Here is a 15,486-nt window from a genome sequence, read left to right as displayed (position 1 = left end):
TGCTGTCAACTGACCGATATGGTAAGCAAGGGTGGCCCTACCATTGCTTGTTGAATGAAAGCGTGCATGAGTGACTGAGTGAGGGGGCAACAATCTGGGGGGCCCGTCTCGGTCATCCCTTTTCTTCTTATAAGCACTTTCAAGGATGATGATTTGGCAGGTTGTCAGTGCGAATGTCTTCAGAGGCAGGCAGGTGGCCCGGAGGAAAGAAACAGGAGGGACTCAGATGTCACTTTGTTCCCCACCAAAGACACCGAAAAAACTGGATGTTTAAAGCACAGTGGTCACTGAGTAAAATATACCCCCAGGTCTTCCTGAAGCCCACCAGCCTGCGACCTCTGACACATCACCCGGGGACACCTGCTTGCTGGCGACAATTCTAAATGAGATTATTTCAGATCCCCAGTCCCTTATTTGAAACTGCTGGGGCCAGATGCATGCAAAACTCAGAACTTTTATGGACTTTAGGAACGTAATAGGGTGAGTGTACCCTACACCCCGTCATTTTCCCGTGGGTTTGGGGCTGCCCTGTATCTTCAAACGGTTCTGCAGTCAATGGCTGAGCTTTCACTTAAGGGCAGACTTCGTCACCAACGGAGGTTTTTTTAATCTCGGTTTTTCGGTTTTGGATACTGGAATTGACGGGGAGGCATCGCAGATCTGTGTTGCCAGGGTTTTTAGTCTCTCAGGCGGATCGCAATAAGCGCGCTGCCTCGAGTTTCCACGGGTCTCCTTCCCTTTGGCGGGCGGCGGCAGAACCTCCGGCTTCTCCAAGACCAGGCACTTCCTCTGTTCTCCTCTCATCACCGACCTTTCCACCCAGACTCCTGACAGCCTTGAACGGTTTTCCTCTCTGCACATCTTGCAGCATCAAGACTCTGAGTGCAGAGGCCAGTGTAGCTGCCGACGCAGAGTATCAGTACCAGGCGAGCAAACTGCTATCAGATGAGCAAAGGCAGCCCGTGAGGGCCACCCAGCCAGCCGTGGCGAACCGGGGCTGGAATCCCGTCTTTCAGCTCCTGCCTCCCAGCATTTTTCTCTAAGAAAGAAAATAGCCCAGGCTGTCAGGCCGAGGACAGTACATCATGGCTGAATTTGGCGAGGAGGCCTGTGGCCCCGATTCACATCCATCTAAAAGCCTCTTGCCTTTGGCAATCGTTTCTCCTGAAAGTGAAAATCCCTTTTGTCTGTGGGAAAAACCTCATAAAAAAAGAAAAGCCCAACCGAAAAGCACATTGGTTTCTATTTATAATTGGGGGGAAGGAATTTCACACAGATTCAACTCACATATGAAAAGAAGAACCAATTACTCAGAGGCAGATGTGTTTCCCGTTTCCTGTCAGCTCTAATTTTTTAGGTCACCGCTCAGCTATTTGGAGACCGTTTCATTTGAAGATGATTTCCTTATCGAGGACGTTGGGAGACGCTCAGCGCGCTACACTAGGAACATGCCCGTTCGCAGGGTCCCTCTCTGCTCACACACAGAAGGACAGTCACCCACCAGCTGCCAAGCAGTACCTGCTGTGTTTACCCCCCAGGAAGCCTGCGTCACCTCACAGGTAGCCCCCAACCTCAGCGTGGGGGACACGGTGGAAAGCAGTTCCTAGTTTCATTTCTTGCTCACAGATAGGAGGAGAGGAATGAAAGAGAAGATGAGGGACCGATTTCCAGAAAGCCAACAGTGGGAGGATGGAGCTGGAATTTCCAGCCACTCTTTCTGCCTTGCCTCTCTGCAGCTGGCAAGTTCTATGGAAAATGAAGATGCCTTTGAATGAATTTCATTCCGTGGTAAAATCCAATCTCAAGGCTGGAGGAATTCAGAGAGATTTGAAACTTTTGGCCCCTTGGCTGAGTCTGTCTGTCTGTCCGACTAGTGGCCATGAGGAGGTCATGGCCTCCTCCCATCAGCCAGTTAGATCCAAGGACGGCTTGACCACAACCATGAGGCTTGCCACCAATCGTCAACTGAAAACCCCCAGAGCTGAATTAGCGGGATAGGTGCAGCCTTTCTGCTCTAGTCAATGTAAACCTGGGTACCTGGTCTAGTGGTTCATGAAAAAGCAAGATAACTACAAAAAAATAAACGCAGCAACGGCAAACCTTGCTAAGTGGTAAGCACTTGAAGATGCTGCAGGAAAGGACTTTCTTTACATGAATTTTCTCCATCAGCTCATGGTCGAATTGTGTCCCCCCAAGAGATGTTGGAGTCCTAAGCCCCAGTACTTGTGAACGTGACCTCATCCTCTGAGAGGGTCTTGGCAGATGACCAAGTTAAGATGAGGTTGTTAGGTAGGCCCTAATCCAATCTGGCAGGTGTCCTTATAAAAAGGGGGAATTTGGACAGATAGACAGACACACATGGGAGGAGACCATGTGAAGACAGGTTGAATGCCATCTACAAGCCAGGGGACACCGGAGGCCAGCACAAGCCGGGAGAGAGGCCTGGAAGAGACCCTCCCTCATAACCCTCCAAAGGAACCAACCCTGCTGACACCTTGAGCTCAGATTTGTGGTCTCCAGAGCTGGGAGGGTACCAGAGCTGGGTGCCTTTACTATTCCTGTTTTACAAATGCTAGTGCTAGAGAGAAACTTTACAGATGCAGAAACTAAAGAAGTTAAGGAACTTCCCCAAGTTTAAACAGCTAGTGCATTTTAGTCAGGACTTGAACGCAACCCTCTCTGACTATAAAGCCCCAAGGATGTCAAGGATGCCCAAAGGGGTCCCAGAACGTGTGCAAGCTCACTTGGTCCAATAGCAGCCAAGTGCACACGAGGACCCGGTCACTGCCGGGGCTCGGCCCCCCACACCAGGCTGACCTCCACCCTGAACCAGGCAACGAGCACATTCGGGTCTGGAGTTCGGGTGGTGCCTGGGGATGCCCATTCAATCGAAAGAGCAGAAGGTAGAGTAGGGGAGGAGCCTGCAGCACCCAGCTTCTCACTCTGGGCCATGCGGGCAGAACGGACGTGGCAGGCGGGGGGCAGGACACCTGGAAGAGTGAGGACACTCATTTCCAGAGCACCAGTTTACTCCAGGGTGAGTTGCTGCAAATGTCATCTTTATATTAAAGCAATAATCACAACTGACATTCTCAGTTAGAACTGTGCTCAGCTGCTGGTGATAAAGCCCTGAAATGAAAGTGGCTTAAGTAAACCAAGAGTTCCTTCTTGCTTGACACAAAGGAAGCCCGGGGGCTGGTGCGGTGCCTCCGTGACAGAAACATCCAGGCCCTGAGCAGGAAGGAAGGACTGGAACCTGTGCACACACTTGCTGAGGGGGATGGAAGGAGGATTCGGGGTGTGGGGACCAGGGAATGTCCTGGTGGGCCAGAGATGAGAGACCAAAAGGTCACAGGGGATGTCAGATTGAAGGGTTGGGTTGAGGGTCCACCACGGATGGTGGCGGCATAGAAGAGCGTCCTGGGGGAAGGGAGCACAGGCAGGCATGTTCGCACACCCCCACCCTCCTTCAGAAACGGGGACAGAGAGGACCTGGGATGACATTCCCCTGGCTAGACTGCCCCCCCACCACACACCGATAGAGAGGGTTCTGCATTCAGCTGGCCTCACCACCACAGAGGATCCTGACTTCCTGGGTTCTCATTTCTGTTACAAAAGAAAAGAGGGGCAGGTCTTGCTTCTGTTTTAGGAGAGAATTGGGGAGCAGCTGCGACGTGTGAGGCGACTGGACGGAACAGCAAAAGGATGTTTGAAAATCGTTTGCTTTGGTCCATTGATGCCCTTCATAGTGGTTGACAGATGCAAGTTAGCAACTTGGGTTATTTTTAACTTTGCTCTGGTTGCCGGACTCGGCTTCTCTGATGACTGCACTGTCCCGAGACTGGACCACATGGGTGATGGCTCTGTAGACAGGACGTCTGTGGGTCAACATGGAGAGAGGGGTCACTTCTAAATCCAGTCGGTAATGCAAAACCACAGTGGTCAACGGTACCCTTGAGAGTCATTTAACTCCCCCTGGAATGGCAGGAGCTGAGCCCTTAGGAAGCTCAAAAATCTAAGAAGTGACTTCTTTTGTTTATCTATGAATTTTGGCCAAGGTGTCCCTATCCCTGGGGCTGGCCTAGTTAAAACAGGAGGAAAGGAATTTAAAACATGATTTCCTTTCAAGCACATCTAATCAAATTCCGGTCTGAGAACTGTCCGCCTATGTGTGACATTATGATTCCACCGAACCACTTCACGGAGGAGGGGGTCCCTCATCCCTGCAAGGTCCGCCTGCCCTCCGTGCCCCAGACCCGCCTTCCAGGAGTCAAGGCCGTACTTCTTCTTGTCTGCTCCCTCTGACAGATGCACTTTCAAGAAACAAACCCTCCATGCAATCCAGCCTTGGGGCTTGGGGCTTGGCGACTTCTCCGTGCCATTCGTCTTTCTAAAGTGGGAACATCAAGGTGGGAAGAGAAGGAAAAGTCAGCAAGCAGCCAGCCAGGAGCCGGCCGCCAGGGGAGGCTGGAGCCCCCGACGGCAGGACCACTGCTCAGAGCCCGGGGCCTGGGCCAGGCGGCAGGCACCCTCCGTGGTGCAGATGGAAACATCACAAACGGCCCTTTGTCGCCCCGCCGGGATCTGGGGGCGTCCCGTGAGCCGCAATGCGCACACACCCACTGGATTAAGAGCCGTCAGACTGGTTCCCAAAGCAAACACTGAGTTAATTTTTCCAGCATATTCCTTTCATGTCTGGGCTGCTTCAGTCTTCTCTGGGTCACTGGGCTCTTTGTTGCCGGCTTCGCTGAAGCCCCCCGGCCCACTCCGCCTCGCTGGCTCCTGGAGTCCCCTCCCCTCTACACCCAAGTCCTAATACAGTATTCCGTTTCACTTGGGCAAGAAGAGCCCCCAAAGAGATTGGCCTTTGAAATATGTGAGTCAGAGAGAAGCAGCTCCTGGAAGTTTCAGATCACATTTCTCTGGGCCCCTGGCACGTGTTGGCCTGTAGAAGCCAAGTCCTCATTTCGGGATGTGTCCCAGAGTCTGCTGGGGCGTGGGAGTCTCACCCCTCCCCTACTCACCACGCCACACCACCCCTAATCCTTCTTAAAGTGAACCAGGGGCTCCCGCTTCCCTCAGATCACAGCCACACTCGTCCATGTGGTTCACAAGGCCCTGCCTGGTCCAGCCCCACCCTCACCACTCACCCCCAAGAACTCTGAATTTATTTTAGTTCCTTGAATGCCCCTGTGCTCTCTTACTGCTGGACACAAGAGGAAACCTATTTTCCATCTGTGTCAGTTAGGGTCCAATCAGGAGAGGAGCGAAAGCTCTGAATATTGAAAACAGAGAGAATTTAATACAGGGAATTGGCTGCACAAGTGATGGGACTGCTAAGAAGCCAAACAGGGGACAGTGAGGCGACCCACAGCCGAACAAGAGCAGTAGGCCTCCAGCATCACGAGGCTGGGGATGGAGGGGTGGGTCACCCAGCAGAAGCAGGAACCGTGGAGGAGGGCGAGGAGACAGCCGTTGCTGGAGACGTCGCCCGAGGCAGGGAGGGAGAAGGGAACCCCCCTGGCTTCTCCCCTCCTCCTGCCTCTGACTGTCCCCCAGCGCCCTCGTTGGCTGAACCGGCTGGAAGTCAGCCAACGCAGAAGTCTGGGAAGGTGGCCTGCAGATGGCGGCCCGCCCGTAAGACAAAGCAGGATGGGGAGGGCAGGGAATGCTCCTGAGGCCAACAGACACAGGATCGACGGCCCATCTCCAACCCGAGGTCTGCTCAGGAATCCTTCGCGCCGTATCCGTACTTCTTCTCATCACCTGTCTCTATGATTCAAAGTGCTATTGGTTGTAAGTGACAGAAACTCATCTACGCAAGAAAAGGAACGTTGGTTTGCCTAACTGAAAACTCTGCTTTTGTGATTCGGTACGGCTGAATCCAGGGACTCAAACAAGGGAAGCAGTCTCCCATTTGGACCTTGTCAGCTCTCAGCTCTGCTCTCCTCTGTGCGGCTTCCATTTTCAGGGTGAGCGAGATGGCGGCTGCAGGCCTAAGACCCACCTTCTCAGAAACCTTGGTGGAAAAGCTGTCCTCCCGCTGCTAACAGCTCTAACCAAAGCCCTGGAACTGAGTCTTACTGGCCTGCTGGGACCTCTTGCCAGTCTTGGCACCAATGACTGTGGCCCAAGTAGCAGAATGTTCTGATTGGCCAGGCCTGGAGCCAGGAGATGAGGCTCAAACCCACCCAAGCTCACAGACTAAAAGGGGAAGAGGAGGTAATACCAGTACAGGAAGTAATCGACGCTGGGATGACAAAAAGATCCTTTGCTTATTTATGGCACTGCTACCCAACCCAAAGAATGGGACGACTGGTTACATTTATGTCTGGTTACGTCATCTGAATCTCCCATCAGAGATGAAATTTCTCCACCGAGGGGCCACGCATCCTAGGAGCACTTTATTCCGGTTCCCTTCTCGTGGGTCAGCTCTTCACATAGCCTGGATCATGCACAGTTTTCCAAGCTTCCGCACCAGTTGTCCCATTTGTTCATCCTGATTATCCTGAGGAATAACTAGGAAAGAAGATTTTCTTGCCTCCTAGCAGGGGAGACCGTGGACTAGGGGGGTTGAGAGAAGTGCCCGGGGCCACTGCAAGGAACACCAGTAACGGCTACAGCCACCAAACTCACTGAGCACCGAATAAACACCAGACTTCTAGTATCCTAACTCCTCTGGCCAGCGGCCCAGTGAGGCAGGCACGATTATCCAGTCCTGATGAAGAAATCAAGGCGCTTGCTTGAGGTCACACAGATGGTTAGTGATGGAGCCAGGACTTCATGTCAGGAACTCTGACTCTAGAAAATGCAGGCTTTATGCCTCCCCCAATTCATCCCCTCTGCCTAAACATCCCTAGTTCCTTCAACTCCGTCTCGTGGGCTGGCTTTCCATACCGCCTCCATACCAGAGCCCTGGACAGCTCTGCTTTACACCCACGTCCCAGCAGAGTGACCAGTAGATGCCCTTCTGCCTGGACAGCACATTACACACTCATCCCAGCCACAGTCAAACCCACAGCTCCCATCATTGTGCTGACCCCCTGCCCCACCCCTCTCAGCACTTCCTCCTGGCAGATGGGGGTACCGCCCTGGCACACCATCCAGCACCCCTGCTCCAGCATTCGGGGTTCAGGAGTGGAGCGGACCAGCAAGGCTTGGCTCAGCTGTTCTATCCCGAGCCAGGCCCCCGACAGCCCCACACCCAAGATGTCCCCATTCCTTCTTTCAGGTCTGACTTTTCCCGTCCGACTGGCCAAATACGAGAGTGAGGCCCTGGCTTTAATTTCCGAAACACTGTTGAATAAACCAGTTTCTCTTCAGGGACCGGGGACCTGGGAAGCTCTCTCCTAGCTGGAGGCTGTGGAGGTGACGGATGGGATTCGCCCTGACGGGAAGTGCCAGCGCCTTGCTCTGCGGTGTCCTGGCCTTGTCCCAGGATGCCCGGGGACGGGGATCTGTAGCGCTGGGCTGGGCGAGAGTGCACCGCAGGTTCGGGGAGGCTGGGTGGCAGAGGGAGCCACGGGGGCCGCGGGGTCTTCAGGTTGTCCTTCCTGTTTTGTCTCCACTGGCTCATTGGTTCAGCAGGAGACAACTTTCTAAGGTCAGGGTTCCATTGGTCTTCGGGTTTTCTGCCCACCTTCACTCTATAGGCGCAGCAGTGAGAAGCGAACCAGGAACGACTAGCAGGGTCCGGACCAGGAGCTGACGGCCCCAGCAAGCAGTCCCGTCCCCCACCCTGCCTTCCCGCTCGCTCCTGGAAGGAGATGGGTGCTGGGGCTCTAGCACGAACCCTGGCACCAAAAGCACGTAGGAAAAAATTAGAATCAATGCTTTTTAAAGGAACGCAAACTCAAAGGTCTGTGCTTTCCCACTGGGAGGGGTGAGAACCCATCCCACCGTGGGGCTGCAAGGGGCTGATGGCCAAGCCTCCACCTCTCAACTGGGGAAAATGAATTGCAATCTGATGCCCCAAAGGCAACTCACTTCTAAATGTTGTGTTCCTCAGTGACTTCCCATTCCTTGTCCTCCATCACTCCTGCCCCAACGCTCCATCCTCCAGCCACACCGACCCGCTAAGACTTCCCTGACTGCTACGTGAGGATTCAGGACGCGGCACCAGAAGGCTGTCCCATCAGCCTGGAGTGAGCCTTCTTGCCTTCTCCCTTGCCATTTGTTAAGACCCAGACCAGATTCTGCCTTCCTTTGGAAGTTTTTCACACCCTGCCCCAACTCCTCTGCTCTGTGGCCCTGCAGCACCTGTACGTCCTTCGATTGTAGCTCCTACCTGTGACTGCACACCTGTCGCCTCCAGTGGGCTAAGAGCTGCTGGAGACCTGGACAGACACCTTTTTCTTCTGTCCCCGCTGAGTCTGACACAGCATTCGGAAGACAACAGGCACTTGGTAATTATTGAACGAAAGCATACTATGGGCACTCGACAAATCCTAACGTGGAAATGGAAATTGGTTGCCTGCTCTGTGCTAAGGTGGTGCTCAGCTCTGGCTGCACCTGGGGGAGGGCAGCTTGCCAGGGCCCCACCCCCAATTAGAACATCATCAGGGTTCCTCCAAAAACTAAAAATAGAACTACCATATGACCTAGCAATTCCATTCCTGGGTATTTATCTGAAGAAAACAAAAACACTAACCCAAAATGATACATGCACCCCAATGCACATGTTCATAGCAGCACTATTCACGATAGCCAAGCCATGGAAACAACCTAAGTGTCCATCGACAGATGAATGGACAAAGAAGGTGTGGTACATACATGCAATGGAATACTACTCAGCCATAAAAAGGAACGAAATAATGCCATTTGCAGCAACATGGACGCAACTAGAGATTATCGTACTAAGTGCAGTAAGCCAGAAAGAGAAAAACAAATGCTGTATGATATCACTTACATGTGGAATCTTACAAAATAAAACAAACTAGTGAATGTAACAAGGAAACAGACTCATGGATATAGAGAACAAACTAGTGGTTACCAGTGGGGAGAGGTAAAGGGAAGGGGCAAGCTAAGGGTATGGGATTAAGAGATGCAAACTCCTATGTATAAAATAAGTAAGCTACAAGGATATATTGTATAGCACAGGGAATACAGCCAATATTTTATAATAACTATAAGTGGAGTGTATTTGTAAAAATTGTGAATCACTATGTTGTATGCCTGAAACTTGTATAATATCGTACATCAAACACATCTCAATAAAAAGAAAAAGAACATCACTGGAACATTCTAAAAGATCTCAAGGTGAATTAATTAGCCAAGGGTGAGCCTGCCATGCTAGGGAATAAAAGCTGAGCAAGGCATGGTTTCCCCTCCTTGGAGCCACTGAAATGACCAAGCTGATTTTTTTTCTCCAAGACAGGAAAAGAATAGTTCTCAAAGTGGCGTTCCAGCAGCAGCAGCAAGGCCTCGCCCAAGAATGTGTTAGAAGTTCAGATTCTGGAGCTCTGTCCGTGAACTGCTGCATCGTAAGCTGCAGGGAGGGGCTGTGCTCTAACACAGCCTCCCAGGGATCCGGAGCGGGCTGGAGTGTGAAAACCACTGCTCTAGAACTTGTCTCCCAAACTGTGACTCACTCACAGCCACATCAGAAAGGCCAGGTGTTGTGAATGCGTAGATTCCTGAACCCCTTTGCAGTGCCAATGACTCGGAGCCTTGGAGAGAGGAGCACGCCGGTATCAAGAGTTGGGAGATGGACGCACATTGTATAAATAGCTTCCCAGGTGCTTCTCAAGCTCACGGAGGTGCGGTAACCAGTGCGCTAATACCATGACAGCTCAGATAAATGCCATCTGTCCCACTGCCCTCCCCTCTCAAAGCACGGACTTTGGTGGGTCAGGGGACAGTCAGAAAGTTGGGTCCAGCTGCCTTCTGTGCGCGCACCTTCCGATCTCCTCCTGAACCTCCAGTACTTAGCGCGACCTGGAAGGTTGCCCAGGACCCTGCTTTGAAGTCTCTGGTTTGGTCAATTCCCAGCTCCACCTGCACTTGGGCACAGGGGGAGCCCGAGCACCACCCCGCACTGGCACCTTGCCAGTATCTCCTCGGCACCCTCCTGCCTCGGGAAGGGACCTCCTCCTTCAGGCAGACGGGCCGTCACGACTAACAGACATGGACGAGTGTGGAGCCATCACTTGGGACTCTGAGTCAACTTCCAGCTCCATGCCTGGGACCAGAGAGCTGCCAAACCTTCCACCAACACACATTTAATAATCCTAACACCCTCGCTTGTGAGCTGAGATTTCATTCTGTGCACATGTAAGCAAACACGTGAGCTTCTCAGCTGCTAACTCGGCAAGTGTAATTATATCGTTCCATTTTTATTCCATCGGTGAAGCCGAGCCAGGCTTGGAGGGAGACGGGGACCTGTCCCACCGAGGACAGCAGAGGCCTGAGCTCCGTTTCCTGTTGATGCTCCTGTGACGGACATGGAGCCAAGCTGCCCCTCCGTATGCACCAGCGGCAAGTTCTCATCAGGCTCCAAGCAGCTTCCCCCTCTGCTGTGCACAGCGTCTGCAGAGGCCTGTTAATTGGAGACCTTTAGGCCTCAGCATTCATGGCTGGGCAAGAGTGCGCCTGTCGGGGAGACCAGCCATTTCCAGGTTTAGGAAAGGAAACGCCTTGTTGTCAGAGCACCTGGTGAGCCCCACCGGGTACAGTGCACGCTGAATTCCGTCCACTCCTCACCACCTCAGGACCACAGAGGACGACCAAAGTCATATAAATAACCACACGGCCGACTGGGAAGGCCCATGAGAGAGTGGCTAGGGCTGTGATATTCAAACTGGGTTCCAAGGAACCCTAAGGTGCCTCAAGGAGCCCATGGGGAGACGGGGCTGGAGCATCTACTGATCATTCGTTGGATGACCTTGGGCAATGAATTCCCTTCTCTGAGCCTCACTTTCCTCATCTGTAAAATGGAGGTAATAGTGCCTACTTTGTACACTTATTTTGAGGATTGAATGAAACACCATCTAGACATGAGTGACAGCTTGATGCCCTTGTACCCACTTTAACCCTGGAGGGTGATTTGGCAGAGAGGGCAAAGGGCGTTTGAGGAGAAAGGATGGCCAGGTGACAGGTGCATGCGTGTCATGTGCTGGGTAAGACGCACCGACCCAAGTGGATGGTGGGGCTCCACAGCTTCTGAGCACTGGCATGTCTCACAGCTCCCGTGGCCCCAACTCCTTTCTAGAGCAACCAGACTTCTCCTTTCATTTGCTTCCTGGACCCACACTGATCAGAGTCAGGCAATGGGTTTCTCTTTAGCATCTTCCTCGATTTAGGGTGAGGACACGCTCTGGAAAACATATCATCTGACTGCCGGAAACATTCAACCCTTGCAACCACAGATGAAGTTGCTTTGTTATCCCTAGCGATGGTCGTGGTGCTAAGACCATCATCGTCATCACCACCATCACCCTCTGATCACCTAACCTTCCCAGTACCCGTATGTTAGGAGCTGGGGTTACTCTCATCTTGCAGACAGGGAACAACTGAAGCCCAGAGAGTAATCTGTCCTCAGCTCCACACCCTGGCTGTGCTGGGATTTGAGCCCAGACCCCACTGCTGACACTCTGAGCCATGGGTGCTCCTACACCAGTTTTGGTGCCGAAGGGTGACTGGAGGCTACTTTAGCGCCGCGTACGTACGCTCCATCATCCCCCCAATGTTAATGGCGGGGATGATGGGGGCGGTACTGGACCCCACGGTGAGGAGGAAAGCTGGACACGGTGGTCTTTTAGCTGGGCACCTTGCCCCTTTGCATAAAATCTGAGTTCTCTTAGGAAGAAAGTAGGGGAGGCAGTTGGGTATTAGGACTCCTTTTGACATTCAAAACGTGACTTGGGTTTATGGTGTCTAACATCACTATGGCCCTGCGTTCCCCACCGAGGGCCTTCACGAGCTGGGTCCATGGTCCCACAGTCCCTGTGAGGAACACAATATTAAATGGTGTATCTGGAGGGAAGCCCAGGGATAAGGGAAGAGTGGCTGCGTCTTTTCTGAAGGCAAGGAAAATCTCCCAGTCCTGCAATTCACTCCAGAATTATGGCCCGAGTTCTTTGTAGTGATCCATGTGATAGCTCTCCAAGCTCGTGTAGGACTGGAGGGTGTGGGAAAGATGGTTTTCATTCATTAGAATTCCTGGGGGGGAACCCATTTTCCCTCTAAATTTCCCCCTCCAACTTGAATCCTCTAAGGAATTCCTTCGAAGGAAATCCTCCAGCATGTCCTTTTCATGGAGAGAACACAGTCCATGTCACTTCAGAGAACATTCAACAAGGCAAGTTCATAGCTTTGGAATCCATCACACACACCAAGGAAACTTCCTTCTCAGCCCTCTTGGAAAGGCTTTCCAAGTAGATTGTAAAGAGGTCCAGTGTCGTTGTTCACCAGCCAGAGGCGTGTCTGCACCCAAGTGAGCCTTTTTTCTTCCCTCTGCAACCCTGAGGCCCTTACGCCCCTGTCGTGTTGCCTCCAAGACACATACAGCTCTGTGCCCCCCTTTCCAGGTTGGCACGGAGTCGGGTCCAGAGACTGTGCCAAAGGTGGAGCCGGGAAAAGCAAAGAGGTCTGACTCGTGAGGTAGGAGCTCCAACCTGGTCATAGCTCAGCCCAGCAGAGAGGAAAATGCCACGAAGAGAGCAAATCAGACCCCAGGTACTCGCTCGTGAACCCCTCAGGTCTCCTCTTCACGGACGCAGGCCGCACGTGTGACGGGAAGTGCATCCCGTAGTCACCGGGTGCACTGGTTTCCAAAGCTGCTCGCCCACCAGCAGGGTGACTCAGCAGAAGGGGCTCCCCTTGGTCACAAAAGTGAATACGAGAAAAATCACGTATTTCTTATTGGAAATACAGGCTGGGGCTTCCCCGCCTGCTGTTCTCTCCACATGCAAGGAGTTGGCCGGCGGGGGGCACTGCTGGGGGACGAATTCCCTGAGAGAATCCCACCCTTCTGTCCAGGACTCAGAAATCTGGAAGTCCCATTCATTCATTCACTGGCTCTATAAATATACTGAGCATCTTCCACACACCAGGCACTGTCCAAGGCAAGGAAGGGGGCAGGGAATGAGGCAGATTAAGTCTCTGCCCTCAGGAAGCTTACATTCCAACGGCAGAGTGGTGTGTAGCCAATGCCAGGGAGGGGCGGTGCTCTGGGGACAGTGTTTTCCTCGGCTGGGAGCTGGGAGCAGGGCCGACACGGGGGCCTCAAGGCCTGTCCGTGCATACGACTTCACCCTTTTTACAGCCAAGACGTTAATCCATCGTATGATTCCAAACAGCAGTTCTCCTAAATGGATTTAATGAGCAGGGTGCAGAGTGTTGACCACCAAAATGGTTAAATCTTTCTATGTTCACGATTTAGAAACGCAGTGCACACTCTACTCAGCCCCTTACTCTCACTTTGGGGCCAGTGGAAGCCAAGGGATTAAGTTTGAAATGAAAAGACCTGGTGTTATTTTTATTACAGCATCTCCAGGGATAACAGATCAATTTCATCTCACCAACTTCCAGCAATTGGTACTGAATCCCAGACATCCTGTGTCGAGAAGAAACGAGACGCTGGCTTCAGATTCTGTGTGAGAGTGTCACTAAGGCCTGCCCTGGGCCCAGGAGCAAGGGCAGCTCGTGTGTACAGTGTGCCCTGGCCCAGGTCTAGGCGGACAGTCCCAACTCTGATGCTGAGCCCTCTGCAGATCTCAAAATATTAGCAGACTTATGAAAAAGTCTGTCTATAAAATTAAAGTATGGTGATTAAACAAGGTACACATCACACAACACTGCAGAGAGAGGAAGAAATGGGATGGTGTCAGGTGCTAAAAATATCCCACAGACCCTCCTAATGCATCACAATTTTCCAAAGGGTGGAGCCACTGAGCTGATTTGTGACAGGAAGGGGAGTTGGGGTGGCATGTGTGTATGTTCCATTTCTAGAATTCAGATGCCAGTTTCCTTGTTTGGGGGAAAAAGTGTTTAAAACAGATAAAACACAAGGAAAATGGAAAGTTGTTCAATTAATGTTGTCAAGGTTACAAGGCTCACATAATTAACATTGCAGCGCTTTGATGTGGAGATGCTCCACATGCTTTGTGGAGCCTGTTTGAAGTTTCTGACTGCTGCCACCGTCACCATCATCTCCATCTCCATCATCACCATAATCACCATCACGAGTGCCATCATTACCATTGTGGTGATTAATGCCAACAAGCATCCCAGAGTAATTGTGAGATTCTAGAGCAAGCCTGAGTCACGTCAGCGGGAGCAGACAGTGAGAGGAGCCTCATAAATGGCGCCTTTCTCTCTGCCTCCTCTGTACACAGTTATAGGCAACCGGGAGCCCGGCATTTTATGCACCAGCTGTAGTGTCACCTCTGTCCCCGAGTTCTACCCAGAGCCTGACCTCGTGAGTCAATTACAGCTGTTTTCATCGTGCTCATCGGCCTCCAGCATCCCCCCGGCCCCGCTTTCAACAAAGGGTGGATTCCCATGAACTCGCTTCTTTATTGCCAGCTGGTTCCGATTAGGGATGAACCAGTAAAACGAGGGGGTAATACAGTCGCAGTATGTTCCTAAATGTAGCACTTTTCCATGTGTTTTGATTTACCAGTTGACCAATAAAACCCAGTCCTTCAACAAGGTGGATCCCATACCTCACATGTTTTACTTATTTTGGTAAATGTAGCTTTTTAGAAATTGAAAAAAGATGGGGGGTGACTCGGGTCGATTATATCTCTTGCAGTGTGTGCGTGTGTGTGCGCATAAGAGTTTGTATAAGCGTATGAATGAGCGTAGGGGTATGTGTGTGAGTATGTGAGAGCTTGTAAAGGTGTGTGTGAGTGTGTATGTGTGTGGGTATGAGTGTGCACGATGGTCAGAAGCTGGGTCCCTCTGGCAGGGTATTAGGCATTGATTTCGGAGCATCTAATATTTCTATCCAAATACTCCCCGTCAGCACCCCTGGTTAAATGGACTATGAATCCAAGAAGAAATAACAACAGGGATGTTTCCTCCCTCATCTTGTTAACTGGGCTCTTCCCTCCAAAACATCTACCTTCCACCTGCTTGTCAGCTCCCCTCTGAAGGCAGCTGTGTCTCAACAATCTTCCTTTCCCTTGAGCTGGATGGAACTGTTGACTATTCAGGCAGCAGGACTTTTATCTGAAGTAGAGAAAGCCCCACACAGTAGCTTTCTGGCCTGGGAGCAGCTCTGTAGGCTTCCAGTTGGAATGAAGGACAGTGTCTTAAACACCAAGAAATGGCTTGGGAAAATTAGTACCAGGATGCTTTGGGTAGCACTCAGAAGACCCTAACTCAGTCTAGAACAGGAGCCAGTGATGGGAGGGAAGATTCCTAACCCACAAAGCTCCGTGAGCCCCTCGCTCCTTGCATCTGTGCTCTGTTCCACGGGGGCCAGCCTGCGTGCCTGAGACAATGCTGTTCACGGCTGAACCTCCAGCCAAGTGCGGTGCA

The 15,486-nt window shown here is 51.9% G+C and overlaps 1 long non-coding RNA gene across 1 annotated transcript in view; it reads right to left on the bottom strand.

Annotated features, from left to right (window-relative positions):
- Positions 1-15,486, bottom strand: part of LOC114886231 — a 101,091-nt gene that overhangs the window by 72,801 nt on the left and 12,804 nt on the right. The window lies entirely within an intron of this gene.

Source organism: Monodon monoceros, unplaced genomic scaffold (assembly GCF_005190385.1).
Source record: "Monodon monoceros isolate NGI ecotype Baffin Bay Population unplaced genomic scaffold, NGI_Narwhal_1 Super_Scaffold_10, whole genome shotgun sequence".
Taxonomy (NCBI): Eukaryota; Metazoa; Chordata; class Mammalia; order Artiodactyla; family Monodontidae; genus Monodon; species Monodon monoceros.
The sequence above is the reverse complement of the archived record's forward strand: the minus strand, read 5'-3'. Positions and strand labels throughout refer to the sequence as shown.